Below are 19669 nucleotides of genomic sequence, written 5' to 3' on the forward strand. Positions count from 1 at the left end.
GCCCCACTAAACCTTTGAAGCCGACATCTAGAAAGAGGTCAGGTCACCTTCCTTGGCTCCGTTCATTCGGCTCCAGCATCTCCCTTGCTGTCTGAACGGGGCCATAGATCTCACTCCTCTAGGTCGCCGAGGCTTCGGACCATGACCTTCAGAGGGTAGTGAGTCGACTTCTTAAGTCCGAGGCACTGGCCCAAATGCTTCAGAGCCCGACTCATCAGTCGATGCCTGACCCTGTTCCTCACATGTTCCTCCTCCGACTCCTTTGAGCACCGGGCCGGGCACGGAACCGAGACTGTGGTAGCGTCGGAGCCGATACAAATGTCTTCGGCTCTGTCGGCTCCGATTTCTTCCTTAGAAGAATCTCGGTGCGGACTTCCCTCGTCTGCTCAAAGGGGTGAGTGGCATCGGACCCTTGTCAGACCCGCTCTCCTCTCGGTGCTTGGCTGGTGAGTTCGGCTCCGACATCGACCTCAGAGCCATCACTGTCGGTGCCGAGGGAGGTTCAGCTTCCGGGCGGGGACCTCTGGCTCTGCCTGACAGGGGTGCGTTCGAGGTCATGCGGAGTGTGTTGGAACCTGGTTCAACTCCACAGTCGGCTCTGTCTGCCCCTCCCTCTTCGGTGCCTCAGGTCAAGTCTACTCACTCCCTCATCCCAGACCGCAGAGAGCCAGCTCCTCAGGAATCCCCTGTGGGGATCTCATCTTCTTCCGAGACCTCTCCTGAATTGGCAGAAGAGCCCCCTCGGAAGAGAAAGTGTAAGAGGAAACACATAGACTCACCTGAGTCCGTCACCTCTGACAGATTTAGAGGATTCCGAGGGTTCCCCCCGTTCCCCTTCTGAAGATGTCTCCTTTGCAGACATTCTAGAAATCCTCAGACAGAGGGGAAATTGGCCAGCCCTCAACCCTTCGGAGGATGAATCTGTGTATCTTGAGGCGTTTGGCTCTCGCCCTTCCACCTCCTGGGTGTCTCCCCCCTTTGACCCCCTCATGCAGGTGGTAGCAAAAAAGGCATGGACGGCTCCTGATTCAGTGGACCCCACTCCCAGGAGACCTCAAAATTTATCACGGCACCAGCGGATAAACAGTTTCTGACAAAGGGAGTTTCTGTGGATGCTATGGTGGTTGCTGCTGCCACTAAGAAGGAACTAGCTGATCCTTCAGTGCTTGTCCATCCACCTAACAAGGAATCTAGGTCTATGGACAGGTACGGGAAGCGGATGTTTTTGTCAGCGACCTTTGCAATGCGTTCGCTGAACTACCTATGCCATTTTACTCGTCTTCAAAGAGACTTGATCAAAGAAGCGAGTGATATGTTAAAGGATCCTACAGCTGGCGGGGTTTCAAGACAAGATGAACACTCAGCTGGCTACCCTGAACTCCATAGCTAACTCCTCCATGCTCCTCCTTTCGTATGCGGCTGATGGAGCGAGCAGGGCCGCAGGGACAGGAGTGGCCTTACGCATGAGCATGCCTCGATGCGGCTATGCAACTTTGCGGACCCCTTCAAAACGTCGTTCACTAATTCCCCGTTTGATGGATCATCTCCTTTTGGTCCTCAAGTGAAAGAAACCTTGACTAGGTGCGAGACTGATGGCAAGACTCTTTCTGCCGTCGGAGTCCGTTTTTCTACTCCTTCTAGGCCTTACCCCAAAGGCCAGAAAGGTGGGAAAATGTGGTTCCGTAAACAATCTCAAGGGACTTCCTGGCCTTTTGACGAGTGGTTCCCCGCCAGAGGCAGAGGGGAACAACAATGGTAGGCGATCGCCCTAGAGGCAGGGGGGGGTCCGCAGAACCAGGGCAATCGAGAAACTTTCTCTGATAAGCCCTTTCAGCATCCCTGAGGTGTTGCCCAACTGTCCACCTTCGGAGGCAGTCGGGGGAAGATTGTCACTGTACCCAGAAGCCTGGCTATCCCTAACTCGAGGCAAGTGGGTACAGTCCATCATTTCCGAAGGCTATTCCATTCCCTTCGTTCACATTCCAAACCGGTCAAAAAAATCCCTCCCAGATGTTCCACCCGCTCAAAGGGATCTTGCAGCTTTGGAAATTTCAAAACTGCTTGCAAAAAGAGCAATTCAGCCAGTTCCAGCAGACCAGCAAGGATCCGGAATCTACTCCAGGTTCTTTTTAGTTCCAAAAACAGGGGACTGGAGACCAATTTTGGATCTCAGTATCTTGAACAAGTCGGTCAAGAAAACACGATTGGATGGTCACGCTACAGTCCATCCTTCCCCTATTGGGAAGAAAAACTGGATGTGCTCTATAGACCTTCAGGATGCGTACTATCATATAAAAATGAACAGGCGCTCCAGAAGATTTCTCCGCTTCAGGCTGGGAACCAGTCATTTTCAATTCAGAGCCCTGCCCTTTGGACTCACCACTGCCCCGGTGTTTACCAAATGCATGGCAGTGGTAGCTTCTCACCTGAGACATCAAGGATTCCAGGTGTTTCCATATTTGGACGACTGGCTCTCACAGCTCCCACCAAGCATCTTCTTCTAAGGGCCAGGGACTACACCTTTCGCATTTGTCAAAAATTAGGCATTTCAATAAATTGCGAAAAGTCTGTTTTGTCGCCTTGTGTTATTACCTTCATAGGCGCAATTCTAGACACAGTCAACATGTCTGCAAGGCTAACAGATCAGAGAATAACAGACATACACAAACTGGTCTCGCTCCTCTTCAGCAGCAACAGAATCAAAGCCAGGTTAGTTCTCAAAGTATTGGGGATTATGGCGGCTGCCATACCTCTGCTTCCATTAGCCAGATTCCACATGAGAATCCTTCAATGGATGCTCTTCACACAATGGACATACCAGCAACTTCCGATGTCCCACACCATTATGATTACGCAGACATGCAGGAATCATCTTCTGTGGTGGATGTCTTCCTCTCAGCTCTTCTTGGGAAGACCCTTTGTTCCTCCCCCTCCGGTTGCTACTCTGACAACGGGCCTCCTGATCGAATTGGGGGGCATTATCAGGGCAGAACCGTCCAGGGTACATGGCAACCAGATGAATGCCACTTGCACATAAATGTTCTAGAGATGAGAGCAGTGCTTTTAGCGTTGCAAGCCCTTCAAGACTCTCTTCCCTTGGGAACAATAGCAATCCAGACAGACAATATGTCTGTAGTGTGGTATATCAACAAACAAAGGCGGAACCAGGTCCTATCCTATGCTCGAGAAGCACTCAGACTGTGGCAATGGGCGATTTCTTCTCAGCGTTTTCTGATAGCAACGCACATCCCCGGGAAGTCCAATCAAATCGCGGACAAGTTGAGCAGAGCTATCCTCATGCCTCACGAGTGGTCTCTGAAAGATTCTATTGTGAGAAAAATTTTTCTCAAGTGGGGTCAGCCTTGCTGCGACCTTTTTGCTACTCCCCAAAACAGCAAGTGCAAAGATTATTTCACCCTATTCCGCTACCAGGCCAGCCCAGCAGAGGCGGCTCTAGTCCAAGTTTGGCCCCGGGACTTCTGTATCGTTCCTCCTTCCCACTAATCTCTCAAGTGATACAGAAAGCTATCGCTCAGAAGGCCTCCTTGATCCTCATTGCTCCTTACTGGCCTCGACAGGTTTGGTTCCCCTTTCTACATCAATTTCTGTGGGGGCAACCTTGGCATCTGGACCTAGTTCCAGACCTTTTGATCCATCAGTCGGGTCAGCTTCATCGCTCCCTCCCCTCTCTGAACCTCACTGCTTGGTTCCTCCAATTCCAACCTTAGCCAGGCTTCCTCATATATCTCACGGCTGTTCAAGATATTTTGATAGCTTCCATAAATCTTCCACTCGAAAGATTTATCTAAGCAAGTGGAAGCGTTTGCCTTTGGGCTCAAAGAAGGGACTTGGATCCTTTCACGGCTTCCATCCAAATAGTCCTTGACTTTCTAGCTGAACTCTTCCATGCAGGTTCATCTCCTTCTACTCTTAAAGTTCAATTGGCAGCTATTTCTAACTTTCATGTGGGCATCTCAGAGTCTGCCATAATGTCCCACAAGCTTTGCAAAGCTTTTGAAGGGAGTTTTTCTACTCAGACCTCCTATAAGAAATCCTCCCCCTCCTTGGGACTTAAATTTAGTACTCAGTTCCTTGATTCTCCCCCCTTTCGAACCTGCAGCTTCCTGTTCTTTAAAATTGCTATCATGGAAGACTCTCTTTCTAGTAGCTATTACTTCAGCTAGAAGAGTTTCAGAACTTCAGGCACTCAGCTGTCGACCTCCTTATCTGTTGTTCCATAAGGACAGGGTATCCTTACGAACCAACCCGTCCTTTTTACCTAAAATAGCTTCGGCGTCTAACCTAAATCAAAGCATTGACCTTCCTGTTTTTTTTCCAGAATATGCTAATAGGTCTGTACAAAAATTGCATTGGCTAGATGTTCATCGTCAATTAAGGTACTATTTGGATAGAACCAAACAATTCAGAAAATCTGACCAGCTGTTTGTCTCTTATGCAGAAGGCAGAAAGGGACTTTCTGTTTCTAAGGTATCACTATCTAGATGGTTAACATCTCTAATTTCCATTATCTATGAAATAAGACACCAAAAGCTACGTAACAAACCTAAAGCCCATTCCACCAGAGCTTTGGCTACTTCTATAGCCTTCCAAGACAGACTGCCTATAGACACCATTTGTGCAGCAGCTACTTGGGCTACTCCTCACACATTCATTTCACATTATAAGTTGGATTTAGCTTCTAGGCATAGAGCTAATTTTGGTTCCACTGTACTCAAGAGTCTGTTCCGTTAGGCCACCCGGGACAAGGTGCTAGGGACGCGGTCCCATCCAGCAAGAATGAAGGCGAGATAGACAACTTAACATATAGAAGTTATGTTCTTACCATAACGTTCCATGTTAGTTGTCTTCTTCTCGCCTTCTTCTTCGTCCCACCTCCTTCCCCTGGCCTGGACAGACCTAGAGGAGTTTTGATTGTGACCTCTCTTTCTACCACCTCTTTACTTTAGGTATATGCTCTGTGCATATTTCCTGGATCAGGATGTAGGTCACCCTTCTCTTCTCCCTTGTTTATAGAGGTGGACTTTGTTACTAGTTATTCTACTACTATTATAGGCTGGGCCTAGCTTACAAACGAGATCTGAGGTAACTCACGCCTAGCATTGTGGGATATAAGGGGAGCCTCGAGCCGGTGGAACCAACTCTCGAGCTTTTTAGAGTGGCGAGTCGGGCCGAGGTCGGCTCCGAACCCATCCAGCAAGAAGAAGGCGAGAAGAAGACAACTAACATGGAACGTTATGGTAAGAACATAACTTCTATATAATTGTTATTAAGCACAAATTCTATTAAGGTGCATAAAACAAATATGCTGTCAAAATGAAGATGGGCTACATTTCCCAAGAACTGTCCAACAAAATCAACCCTTTGGTCATGGGGATACTAGTAAACAATGATTGGACATCCACTGTAAACAAAATGTTCTTAGAATCAAAGGAATGTACTGAACTAAAGCCCTAATCAAATCCAAAAAATGCCATGAGTCCTTAATAAATGAACCTAATTTTTGGACTAGTGGATTTAACATATAGTCACCTACTAAAGAAATACCTTCTGTGACTGAATTAGGTGAAGATACTATGGGTCTAAATGGGGGATTTTCAAGATTTTTGTGAATTTTGGGGATATCAAACATGGTACCCAAAAATGGATGTTCAACCAACATAAAATCATACATGTCATTAATAATATACCCATTGACCCACAGATCATATAAAATAGAACGTATACTGTGATATGCCTTAAAAAACAGCTGTTGACTAACTAATGAATATTCAGTCTCAATACTTAGCATATTTTCCATAGAGTTGACATATTTATCTTGTTCAAGAATTACCAGCCCCCCCACCCTTAACAGCTATCATAAACCGAAGGTGGCTTAAAGACCTCATTTCTTTTTTGGCTGTTCTTTGAGCTCTAGTAAGATTATAAAACTTATCTACCTTAGTATGATGTCTTCAGTGCAACATTTTTCAAAAACCTATGGTATTGGTTAAGGGGGGGAGTAATGGTACTTGCTTTGGCAAACAGACATTTATTAAACTCTGTACTAGAAAAAACATAATTTAAATTTAGTTTACGACAAAACATTTTTAAATCCAACAGTGTGTTCTAAATTCATCCCTTTGCTAGGCACAAAGTTAAAACCAAGCCCTAAAACAAATAACGGTACTTGCGTATTATCGCAACCACATCCTTTACCGATGATTTTCAACTCGAGTATTACCTTCCGTGACAGTTGAAAATCATCGGTAAAGGATGTCAATTCGTAATCGTTGGAGAAGTAATCACGACAGTATAGATGTTTGTAATTATGTTCATTCGTCTTCTGGTGTGAGAGTAAAAGTGTTTGTCTGTTGGGGTGGTCAGTTGGTGTCGCTTAAATGTTCTTTTTGCATCCGAGGTTGAGTGACATTTGTTGCAATTCTTTTATGTTGAATAAGATATTTGAATAAAAATAGAAAAAAAGATTGGATTGCTTCTTGATGCTTCTTTACTGGCATAGCTTTACATTCGTTCATCTCAGAGAGCAAGGTCCCAGGTATTACACATTAACATTAGAGCACATCTAGCTTAATTAGGCATTTGCATCTAATCACAGATCACGCAAGCACATTACCATTATTAGTACATAACATTGGACTTCCGTTGCAAAGACGGGACTTTTTGGGACTGGCATTTTGAGGTCAAATGAATGTAGGGAAGGAAGGGTTTACATTCCAGTAGTCCAACTGTGGATGTTACCATGGGATGAAATATGTTAGTGTGATATGTTTCTTGTTCTTCAGGTTGCAAATAGGGCGATTAAATGAGGACCAACTTTATGTTCCTCCCATATTGTCATTAACTTGCTAGGAGTCGCAGCAAACTCCCCCCCCCCCCCCAAGACTTTCCATATTTTGTATTGTTTAAAGAATACAGTAATACTAGGACTATGACAATGGCCACTATCTCAGTGTTTTTTCAGCTGTCTCGCTTATGACAGAGGGACAATGTTTTACTTAAAGACAATTATTGTCCGTCATTATATTTTGTTTTTAAGTAAAATATTGCCCTTGTTTCATTAGCGAGACAGAGAACAATTATTTTTTTCACTTTTTAAAGTAACAGAAAAAAAAATCGGTACTTTACCATACTGGTGCCTGATTTGGAGAAATTAGTAAAACGGTAGGTCTAGAAACAAGGTTTTCTTTACTAAAAGGGCCTGCTCTGACCAAGTATTACCTTCGATGACAGTTAAAAATCATTGGTAAAGGATGCTACCCCAGGGAGAGGCATTTTTCCATTCTCCCTCTTCCGGGCTTACAAGCGATGTCTCTGAAAACTAGTTTGGAGTTTACACACCCCTGCTGAGGTTTAACAGTAATTGTTTCGTGAAAACAGTGAGAATTACCCCAGGCTGGAATTGTGGTTGCGATAATACTAAGTACCCAAATAACTGATCAGAAGTAAACTAATAACAAGACAAATTATACATTTTTTTAATACAAGAAGTCAGTATTAGAATGTTCAGTAAAAGCAGTTACTTTTTCTTGTTCCTTTTGGAAGTCTTACTTGTTGACACATCTCCCGTCTCGTTCTGACATAAAACAGGTCTCTTCTCTAAAGGGACTCGCCCTGCATTAACTGGAATCTGACCAGAACCATTCATTTCATCCTGCTCATCACCAGAAGTATCGGACCTATTGTTCATATCTAATACATTCTCAGCAGGAACACCAGCCGATTCACTTGTGGAACAGTCAGAATTCAGTCAAACCGGAAGTGACATCACCGCCTGTCTTAATAACTTCACTGAAGGAAGCAGGAAGAAGACCAGAAGCTCCTAGGTTTCTATAGCGACCCCTAAGTTGGTTCTGTGTCTTAAAGGGGCCAATAGGCTTTTTAACATCAGAGAAGTGGGAAAAGCTGTATTGTTGGAATATGCCTCAATGTCCCGTTGTAACTTCTTTAGCTTTAGCAACCTTAATCAACATGCTCTTAAAACCTTCATTCATCTCTATTTTACTACTACTACTTCTTAAACTTTCATATCTTCACTACCTCACCCAACCCTGTACCTCCTACCATACACAATTCTATCACATAACTAACCATCTTAGTTCCCCTCTCTCACATTCACACTCATCTATTTCTCCCCATCTATACCCAATAAAGCACCTCCTATCCTTCTCATACAAACTGTTCACCTTTCCGAAAAACTCCATCCCCATAGCAACCAGGAACCCCTTCACAATCACAATAAAACCCAATCCTTTTATTAAACTGCTAAATTACCTCTCTAATCTAATCTGTCATCTGATTACCAGTCTTTTATCAGGTGATATCCATCCCAACCCAGGCCCCTCCACCTCCACCTCCACACACAAGCCTATATTACTTCTTTAAACTCCCAAAGCATAGTCAACAAAGTCGCAACCCTCCATGCCTGGCTCATGCATAACAAACCTGACCTCTTATCTATCTCAGAAACATGGCTAAAACCCTCTATAAAAGACTCTGAAGTAGTTCCACCTAACTATGCTATCATTAGAAAAGACAGGTCCCACAAAAAAGGTGGGGGAGTAGCTCTCCTATATTTATCTTCCTTACTAATTACTCCCTACAACAAACCTATTCCACAATTTAACAATGCTGAATTACTCCTAACTCTCCTACAAGTTAATAAGCACAAACACATATATCTAGCATCCCTCTACATCCCCCCAGGGGAAAATATTTCCACACTTGAAGATATCCTCTCCTGGCTCTCTAACAACATCAGCAATGAAACCATAATCTTAGGAGATGTAAATATTAACTGGGCCTCCATCCAGTCACCAACTAACCCCCTTAACATCAACCTATATAACTTTTCCCAGCTAATCAACACTGTTACACGTCCATCAAAAAAACTCTCTTGTGGCAGTATTCTAGATTGGATTCTAGTGTCACATCCCCACAATTTTTCAGACAGTGGTACGCTTCCCGACCCTCTAAGTGATCATATGCCCATCTTCACTCACCAACTCCCCTGTATCTTATACCGCACCCACAAAAACTTCAACCCAACAACCTTTTTAAATTCCCTAAAAGCAATTAACTGGAACAATCTAAGGACACTCTTCTTAGAAGATGCAGTTGCTCAATTCAACTCAACATTCTTAGAAATACTAGATTCCCAAGCCCCTCTGAGAACAAAGAGAATAAAAACTAATTCTGCCCCCTGGATAACCAAAAGCACACTATCAACCATGCGCCTTAGAGATAAAGCCTGGGGACTATATCAGAAAAACAAGACCCCTGAACACCATATTGAGTACAAAACCCTTCGAAATAAAGTAAAAAAGCTTATTATCTCTGATAGACAAAAATACTTCTTTACACTCCAAAACAATAATAAAACAAATCCTCAAAAATTTTGGAAAGGAATCTCTACCCTCCTTAATCCCAGTAAACCACACACCCCTACCCCCAGACCCTAATGCCCCAGATTTAGACTTAGCTACTCAATTCAACTCCTTTTTCATTGAATCTATTAGCAAACTAACTTCCTCATTCCTTAGCCCCACCTCACTAATACACCCCCACCCTCTACTGCTAACATTCCACCCTTCACTACCACTCCTTCCTCATTCCCATCTACTCACTGTCTATCCTCCACCTCTTCTCCTACTCCAACTTCCATATCATCCTTACCATCCTCTAATTCTCTCTCTCCCCACTCAGCTCTATTCTCACTAAAACCTATACCCACTTCTACTATAAAGAAACTCTTTCAGAAATTGAAGCCATGTACTAACGCATCTGATAACATTCCCTCTTAATTCCTAAGTATAGCTGCTGAAGCAATTGCCTATCCTATAAGCATTCTAATCAACCGCTCCATCCATGAATGTACAGTGCCCCAACTCTGGAAACAAGCCTTTATCATTCCTCTGCATAAAGGTGGCAATAACTGTAACGTCAACAACTTCCGACCCATTGCTATCCTGTCCCCCATTTCTAAACTTCTAGAAAAGTGTGTCCAACTTCAACTCTTACCACATCTCTTAGATAACAACCTTCTAACCCCTACTCAACACGGTTTTAGGCCAAATCATAGCACTATGACAGCCCTCCTCTCCTATCTTGAGACGGTTAATAAAGCACGTGACTCTGGCCAAATTGTCTCTACCCTACTACTTGACCTCTCTAAGGCCTTCGATACTATCTCACACAGCCTGCTCTTAACTAAACTTTCAAAACTTAACCTTTCTCCCTCCTCCGTGAACTGGTTCTCCAGCTATTTATCAGACAGATTCCAAGCTGTAAAATGGAAAAAGGCCACTTCCTCTTTCCTTAGTACCCCCACCGGAGGTCCCCAAGGCTCCATTCTGGGTCCCCTTCTTTTCAATATATTTGTAAATGATTTCCGCAAATCCATTCCATTCTCTAACATCATCCAATATGCAGATGATTCTACCATTATCTGCTCTGCGACATCTTCCTCTATGCTCCAAAAGCTTACACAAGAAGCTTTTTCAACTACTGAACATTGGATGAAAATAAACCACCTAGCACTCAATGCCTCCAAAACTAAACTAATGGTATTTACCCCCTCAAAAACTACTCATTTCGATATGAACACATTCTTGATTAGTAGTCAAAATAATTCATCCCTGGAACTGGTGTCTGAAACCAAGTTACTTGGTGTCCAAATTGACAACCAGCTTAATTTCAACTCTCATATTCAACTAAATATTAAAAAAACTCATCAAAAACTAGGCATGCTCTATCGTCAGAATCAGTACCTCACAAGCTCCTCTAAAATCACTCTCTCTTCTTCCTTTCTTATCCCCTCCCTTCTCTACGGAGCACCACTGCTAACTAATCTTCAGTCCTCTCTAAAAAAAACAACTTTCCTCTTGCTACAACAAAATCGCGAAGTTCGCCAACGGCCACAGGTCCTCCACCCACCACTGTTCCTCTCTCCAAAAACTAAATTGGCTTGAACTACCAAATCAACTCAACTATACTCAGCTAACTTTAGCCCACAAGCTCATTCTCAACCCATCTCTCTGTCCCTCCCTGTCTTCTGCCTTCAAGATGCACCTACCCGATAGAGTTTTAAGGTCAAACAATCAAAACCTACTAGAAGTACATAAACCAACTCGTCCCCCAGGCAAAAACTTACTATCCTTTAACCTAGCTCGTCTCTGGAACTCACTCCCACCATCCATTCGCACCACTTCCAATCATTACATGTTCAAAAAATCTCTTCATATGTATCTAAGGTCCCAATGGGAACGCTCTTGCTCCCACCCCTCATAAAAATATGGTATTTACATCTTCTTCCGCACTCATGTTACCTGACTGTACCTTATAAAGCTTATGTTCCTTACAAAATAACTACTCTGTATGTGTAAAGTAATATCACTTTTCACAGCATAAATACTTCACATTATCATTCACTAGATTGTATTGTTTGAAAGCTTCCTGAATTTTGAACTCAAATGTTTGTATCTTTTACAATTGTATTATTTTTATTAGCAGTCTATTGTTTGTACCTAGTTTGTTTGTTTCTTGGAGCTTTGCTCCCCAGGACTCCATTGAAAACGGGCTCTTTTTGGCCCAATGGACTATCCTGGTAAACCAACTGCAAATAAATAAATAAATAAAATAAATAAATTCTCTGTATTAAAACCTGCTTAAATTCTTCCATAGAAAAAAGAGGAGTAATCTTTGTTTAAACAGGGAACGTTTCTTATAAGCTTCTGTAAAGAAGCTTCTGTCTTAATAATATTATTGCGTACCTCTCAGTTCATTTCTTATTGCGACCAACCAGCAATTTTAAGAAGTCAAGCACTGTTTTAGAAGTAAATGGCACCAATTCAGAAAAGAAGAACTCAGATGTTCTTCGTGTTTCACTGTTGCAGTCATAACTGTAGGGTGCTCCTGCCGGCAGGCAGCCCGAGGTCGGCCAGAATCCCAAAGTCTGGGTCCGGCGTCGGCTGTACAAGCTAGTACCCTGACGTCAGGACGTTCTGGTACATAGCCCTCAGCCGACGCCATCTTCTCCAGTCTTTCCTGCCGTGCGGTGGAAAGCAGCTCGCAAGTCGTTGGTTGGCGATTTTCGAACAGCGTATTTTGTTGTTGTCGGTCAGAAGTTCTTACTTCTCTTCTCAAAGCTAAGTACCCCGTTGGGGAATCTTTTTCTTGTTCCTGCGATGTCAGAAAAAGTTAATTGTATAACGTGTGGGAAACAAATACCTCATAAAGATTTCCACTCTTACTGTCTACCTTGCTTAGGCCCTGACCACGACGTTTCTTGTTGTCGGTTCTGTGCCAGGTTCAATTCTCGTACTATCAAGCGCAGGTACGACTGGGCTCTAAATTATTTTGGCAGACGCTTCAATTATAGAATGTCGTCGGACACTACCGGAATTCAAAAGAAGCGCAAGGACAAAGACAGGCCTCCGAGGTCCAAACAGGACTCGTTGCAGCTGGAGTCAGTGTCCGGTTCGGCTGTCAGTGAGGCGCTTTTGCAGCCCCTGTCGTCCGCCACTTCTGAACCGATGGCCGATATGGACTCCCATGGGGAGCCATCAAGGCCTACTATTTTAACTGCTGCAGGACCTTCGGACGTCGCTCCCTCAGATGGGTCCAGAACCGCTGTGCAGGTACCGGCTTCTGAGGGGGTTTTCAGGCCTACTCACATCACTATTTCAAAGACAAAGACTCCTGTTAAGTCTAAAGTTCCTGCTCAAGCTACTACTGAATCTACTCCCAGGACACAGAAGCAATTATTAAAGATGGCTCAAGATTTACTTACAATGATTAGGGGTTCTCACCCCCCACCTGAGAAAAGGCCTCGACAGGATGTTCCTCTGGATTCCTCTGACCAGGCTTCTGTATCTTCTGTCTCTTCCTCTGATCAGGAATATTCTTTTCCTCCTTATGAGGATTCGGATGCTGAGGACTCCTTGCCCTCTGCCTCTCCGCCTGAAGATTTCTCTTTTGGGGAAACCTTGCATGAGATGAGGGAATATTTTCATTGGGAAGGTCAGGAGTATTCTGCTTCCAAGGAGAGGCTTAGAGAATTCCTTCTTCTTCCTCAGCATAGGCCTTTAGCTATCCCTCCTGTTCTTGACATTGTGGATGATGCTTTTTCTGAGGCTAATTTGAATCCTGATTCCATGCCTCCTGCTCCTTCTAAGCCTGATAGATTTTACAGGGTTCCTGACTCTCATTTATTCTTATTTAAGAACCCTTCATGGATCCTGAAACTATTTCTCAGGGCTCTAAGGCTGCTAAGGTTGCTACTTCTAAAAATCCTATTCCCTCTGAGAAGGATTCTCGTGCTTTAGACAGGTGGGGAAAAAAGGTATATACTTCTGCTACCCTGTCTGTAAGGGCTTTAAATTGCCAGTTTCATATGTTTAAGTATCAGCAATTTCTTTTGTCTGTTTTAAAGCAAAAGCTTGCTTCCCTTCCTGCATGTGCAGAGGATAAGGAACTTCAGGATGTATTGCATGCAACTGAACAAGTGAACAAACATAGTTTGCATTGTGGTTTTGATGCTTTGGATGCTTCTTGCAGAGCGGCAGCCTCTGGTACTGTTATCAGGAGACATGCCTGGCTTCGTGAACAAAGTTTACCTGAACAGGTTAAGGCTAAGTTATTAGATGCCCCTGTTCAACATGATGTTCTTTTTGGATCTAAGGCTGAGGAGGTTATTAAAAAGATGGAAGAAAAGGCAAAATCTATGCAAACTGTAAAAGATTTTTTGCAAGTTCAGCCTCCTAGATTTTCCAGGAATTGGCCCTCCAAAAATTGGTCCTTTCCCACTTCTGACAGGCCTCAAAGGGGAAGATATAGACGCTCCAGAGGTCGTGGTCAAGCTCAGGCCTCTTACAGATCTAGACAATGGACTGCTTCTTCACCTAGAAGGGGAGAAGACAGATCCCAATCTCAAAGAAAGCAAACTCAATGACTCTCTCGGTTGGGCTACAGGACCCCTTCACCTGGATGCCCCTCTCGGAGGAAAACTGTCTCTTTTTTACAGAAATTGGACTCATATTACCCAGGACAGATGGGTATTGGACATGATTTTAAAAGGCTACAAATTCCACTTTCATACTCTGCCAAAGCTTACGGTTGGCCAGATCTGCCAAAACTTCAATGGTCAGAGGCCTTAAATCAAGTGGATGCCCTTCTGTCCGTGAGAGCCATAGAGCCTGTTCCACTCTCAGAGATGGGAAAAGGTTTTTATTCAAGACTGTTTCTGGTTCCAAGAAAACAAAGCTCATGGAGACCTATTCTGGACCTTTCTGTGTTAAACATCTTTTTGGAAATTCCAAAATTCAAGATGCTTACTCTGCAGCAACTAATTCCAATGCTCTCTCAGGACGCCTGGGTGGTGACATTGGACTTAAAGGAAGCCTATTTACACATTCCCATCAGGCAGGAACGCAGGAAATTCCTCAGATTCAAGGCAGGTTCGAGACACTTTCAATTTTCTGTACTGCCCTTTGGTTTATCTACTACGCCCAGAGTCTTTACCAAGTGCCTGGCACCAGTAGTGGCTTATTGCAGACTTCAAGGGATTCAGATTTACCCCTATTTGGACGACTGCCTTATTCAGGCAGACAGCAAGGATCTTCTACTTCAACATCTGGAATTTGTTCAACGTCTTCTCCTACTGGGATTCTCAGTGAACACAAAAAAGTCACATTTGATCCCTTCTCAACAAATGGTATTCTTGGGAGCCCTCTTAAATACAACCTTACAAAAAGGACCTTCCTCACTCCAGAAAAACAAACACAGCTGGCTTCAATTTTCAACACCTTGGCAACTCTATCTCAGCTCACTGCAAGGAAATTCCTGCAGGCACTGGGCTACATGGCTTCCTGCATTCTGTTGATTCCAAATGCAAGGCTTCATATGAGAAAACTTCAATGGTATCTGAAAAGTGTATGGTCACAGCATTACCACGATCTGGACATTCTGATTCCTCTGATCCCCTGCCTCCAGAAGGAGTTCCTCTGGTGGTCCAGGATGTGTGCTTTAAACGAAGGAAAGCCTTTTCGTCTACCTCAGCCTTCTCAAATCATAACCACGGACGCCTCGGATTATGCTTGGGGAGCACACTTTCTAGACAATTGCCAGCAGGGAACCTGGACAAAGGACCATCTTCACTGGCACATCAATCTGAAGGAAATGTTGGCAGTTCAAAATGCTCTTCTAGCTATCAAGAACTTTTTGCAACCAGGGCCTCTGCTAATTCGCACAGACAACACCACAGTCATGTGGTACATAAACAAGCAGGGGGATTCTCATTCGTACCCCCTTTGCAGACTAGCTATGGCTTTATGGGACACAGCTCTAAATCTGAATCTACATCTCCAGGCTCAATTCATTCCAGGAGAACAGAATCTCTTAGCAGACAGCCTGAGCAGAAACATTTCAGATCCTCACGAATGGATGCTAGACACCAACTTATTCAACAGGATTACTGCAGTTTGGGGATGTCCCCAGATAGATCTGTTGGCATACCATCTCAATCATCAGCTGCCTCGCTTTTGCACCAGGTCCTTCCACAAAACAGCTTGGAAAGTGGATGCCCTGTCCTTCAGCTGGAGAAGCCTTTCGGGATATGCCTTCCCTCCTCTTCCTCTACTACCTCGGGTATTACTGAAGATAAAACAGGACAAGCCCAAGTTCCTTATCTTGATTGCTCCAAATTGGCCTCGACAGTTTTGGTATCCAACTTTAAAGCACCTGTTCTTGGAGCCTCCTTGGATTCTTCCTCTGAACCCTTCTCTTCTGTCCCAGCATCAGGGTCAATTACTACATTCCAATCTCAAGACCCTTTGCCTGGCAGCTTGGCTCTTCAAAGGAATTTGATTTCTTCTAGTCTTCCCAAACAAGTTTTGGATGTTCTTCTGGAAGCTAGACGGCCTAGCACTAGGAAATCCTATGCCTCTAAATGGAAGAGGTTTTGTATTTGGATGCAGGACCGAGGCTCGGACCCTCTGGTGCCTGATCTCTTCTATTTTGCTTTACCTTCGGATCTTTTGTCTAAAGGACTTTCCTTTTCTTCCATTAAGATTCATGCTTCGCTATTTCTGCTCATTTCAATTCTGATCCTCCTGTTTTTCTCATCCTTTGGTGAGACAATTCTTGAGAGGGGCTAAGAATTTATGCCTCGCAGGACCCCTCCTGTTCCTGCTTGGGATCTTAATTATGTTTTAGAAAAACTTACTTTGCCTCCTTTTGAGCCTGCTGCATCTTCAGATATTAAGTTTTTATCTTGGAAGACAGTTCTTTTGTTAGCATTGACTTCTGCCAGAAGGGTCTCAGAGTTGCAAGCTCTCATGGCTGTGGAACCATACCTTATTTTCCACCAGGACAGAGTATCCTTGAGGACCAATCCTACTTTCATGCCTAAGGTGATTTCAAAGTGGCTTTAAATCAGACAATTCACCTTCCTACTTTCTTTCCTAATCCTCAAAATAAAGGGGAAAGGATTTTGCATTCATTTGATGTGCACAGACAGTTACGATTTTACCTGGACAAGACTAAAGAGTTCAGAAAATCTAATCAATTGTTTGTTTCTTTTGCCTCCAGTTCTCTTGGAAAACCTATTTCAAAACAAACTATTTCCAAATGGATTGCTTATGGAATCAGATTTTGTTACACTCATCATGGGAAACAGTTTCCAGGTACTGTGAGAAGTCATTCTACTAGAGCAGCTGCCACTTCTACAGCTTTTCTCAGAGTTCCTACCAAGGATATCTTGGAAGCTGCCACTTGGAGTTCTGTGCATACTTTTTCCAAGCACTACAATCTCCCTCTGTATTCTAAGAAAAGGGCAGGCTTTGCCTCTGCTGTTTTGCAGGGTCTTCTTGCTGCCCCTTCTTCTGTCTAAGCCTCCTCTCCTTTTTCACTGCTTTGGGATTCCACCCTACAGTTATGACTGCAACAGTGAAACATGAAGAACATAGTACAGTTGTGTACACCTACCATAAATGTAGATGTTCGAGTGTCTTCACTGTTGCAGTCGGTGTTTCCCTCCCTCCTATCCCCTCTTTTTCTCTTATTTGTGGTGTATTTGTGTTTCCTTGTTGGATTCATTTCTGATTTATTGGGACTTCTGACATCTAGGGCAAGAAAGGCTGGAGAAGATGGTGTCGGCTGAGGGCTATGTACCAGAACGTCCTGACGTCAGGGTACTAGCTTGTACAGCCGACGCCGGACCCAGACTTTGGGATTCTGGCCGACCTCGGGCTGCCTGCCGGCAGGAGTACCCTACAGTTATGACTGCAACAGTGAAGACACTCGAACATCTACATTTATGGTAGGTGTACGCAACTGTACTTTAGTACACCATTAGGTCATTTAAAAAAATGCAGACCCTTGGGTACTACTCCCACTTGTATGCATTTATCAAAGTAGTTAGTCTCAACAACCAAAACTCTGTACTTTTTTTAGAAGTTTTTCCAATAAAGATAAGTCTTTTAGCCTCTTTTTTCCACCTCTACATCCCTGCCATTAAACATAGTAGAGGTTAAAGCTAAATTGTAGGCATCAAATGGGTCTGAATCACAGTTTAAGATTACAGTAATGTCACTAAATGCAATATTGTTATTCTCAGAATGAAATACTGAAGTAGTCTCATCAATTAGTCTCCACACTTTCATCTTCTGAACTAAGTGAAGACAGTTTACTTAAACCAGCCATTTTATAATTACTTGCCATCAAAGTTTCAAGAGTCTTTTGCATGTCTTTCATAGTGCACACCAACATGGAAAGCAGGTTGGAATCTTGAAAATCAGGCGTACCAGGTGTAGGATGAACGGCCATCTCCAAAAGTGGAGTTCAGGCCAGCCATCCACAGGAAAGCTACATAAGCTAGGAAAAACAACAGTCCTAAGGATGAAGCAGCAGCAAAAACTAATAAAAACCAAACCACCAGTCTGACGGAACAATGAAGGAAACCACCAGTAATAGCAAAAAACACAGTTTAATATCGCTTTCGTCTCAAAAGACCTTCAGAATGAAATAAAATGCACACAGTAGCATCCCCTTGTATATCAAATCAAAATAATTGCCTAATAAAACAAAGTGCACTAGCAGAAGGAGTACAGTCATTTAAAGGCACACTTCTAATAATATAACTTAGTTCATTTTAAAATCTTCAGTCTTTTATTCTTAAGAACACATTTAATATTCACCGAGTCATTAATACCAGTTGTTTTGTCAGCCCCTAACCTGAGCTGCCACATGGTTTCTCTTTGTTCCAGTTGGTCCTTATAGGACCCCCCCCCCCCTTTATAGTTCTAACTACATGATCCAAAACAGCAAACAGAAACTTTTTAAAACCACTACATGTAATGGAATGTTTAAATAGAGTATTGTTGATGATCTTAGTTCTGATACGGTAATAATGCTCTTTAATTCTTTTAATTTTTTAATTATTTTTATTTTTTTTCTGTCGTGTGGACATTACAGAACAAACAGCAAGATAGACTATGCCACTAGTATTGCAACTGTATACACCGTCAATGGAAAGTGTCCTATTCAAACAGGGTAAATCAATATAGGGTCCCTCTAAAATAAAATGACATGAAGAACAAAAAACACATTTATACATCCCCTTTCAGCGTCTGCTGCTGTCAGGGGTACTTTTATATATGGAGACAAATTGTAAACATTTTTTTAAACAGTCAGTTTTTTATATACAAAATTGGGTCTGTCACCTACAACTTGTATTAATTTGCTATTTCCGCATAAGATGTTCCAGTTTCTTTAATAATAGACCTGATGTTAAATGCATCAACAGACATATCCAAAATACAAGACGTACCAAAAGTATTTGTGTTAGTGTTGTGTTGTGAGAACTTGAATTGTTAACACCTGTGACTCCATGTGGCTTATTTGTAATAGTAGTAAAACCATTTTTCAAAATTGGTGGAAAATCAGTAGCCCTTCTTGTTCTAATTTCATTAGCAAGTTTGCCAAGTAAGTCTGAGGGGTAACCTCTAACCAAAAATATTCTGTATAAAGCTGACTTCTGATTCAAAATCAGCTTATTTAGAAATCACAAATAAACTGACCCTTCATAAAAACAGGATGGTTGCTCAAATAATGCAAATAACTGTTAACAATAGTCTCCTTCCTATGTATTCCACTTGTGAAACAGATTTAATATTCTTTTAACGTTTAATGTTTTCTGAAGACTAGAAAAGACTGAAGATTTTAAAATGAACTATCTGTGTTATGTTATTAGAAGTGTGCCTTTAAATAGGTTCATAGGTTCATACTAGGCTATCTGCCCTAGGGCATTTATAAGCCTAGCCAGAATGTGTTTGGCTTTCGCCACCCATTTTAAATTTATTTTGCTATGCCCTTTTTCGAGGTTAGTATACTGTGCCTCTGTCTAACAGTGACACAGAAGTGATACCCGGGGTAAACCTACAATCTCCCATCCACTCATCAAGATTCCTCTTGAAGAGAGTCAATGAGGGACTCTGCCTAACCTGGACTGGGATTTTATTCCAAAGTGAAGGGAGCCTCTGGGTTATGAATCTGTCCCTCCAGCATGTCCTATTTATTTCAGTGCTGAGGTTCAAGTCTCTCGGCCGTAGCTTGATGGGATTTGGATTTCCTGAGGTGCAGCATGTCCATTAAT

Source organism: Protopterus annectens, chromosome 9.part0 (assembly GCF_019279795.1).
Source record: "Protopterus annectens isolate FY-2018-M chromosome 9.part0, PAN1.0, whole genome shotgun sequence".
NCBI classification, from domain to species: Eukaryota; Metazoa; Chordata; order Ceratodontiformes; family Protopteridae; genus Protopterus; species Protopterus annectens.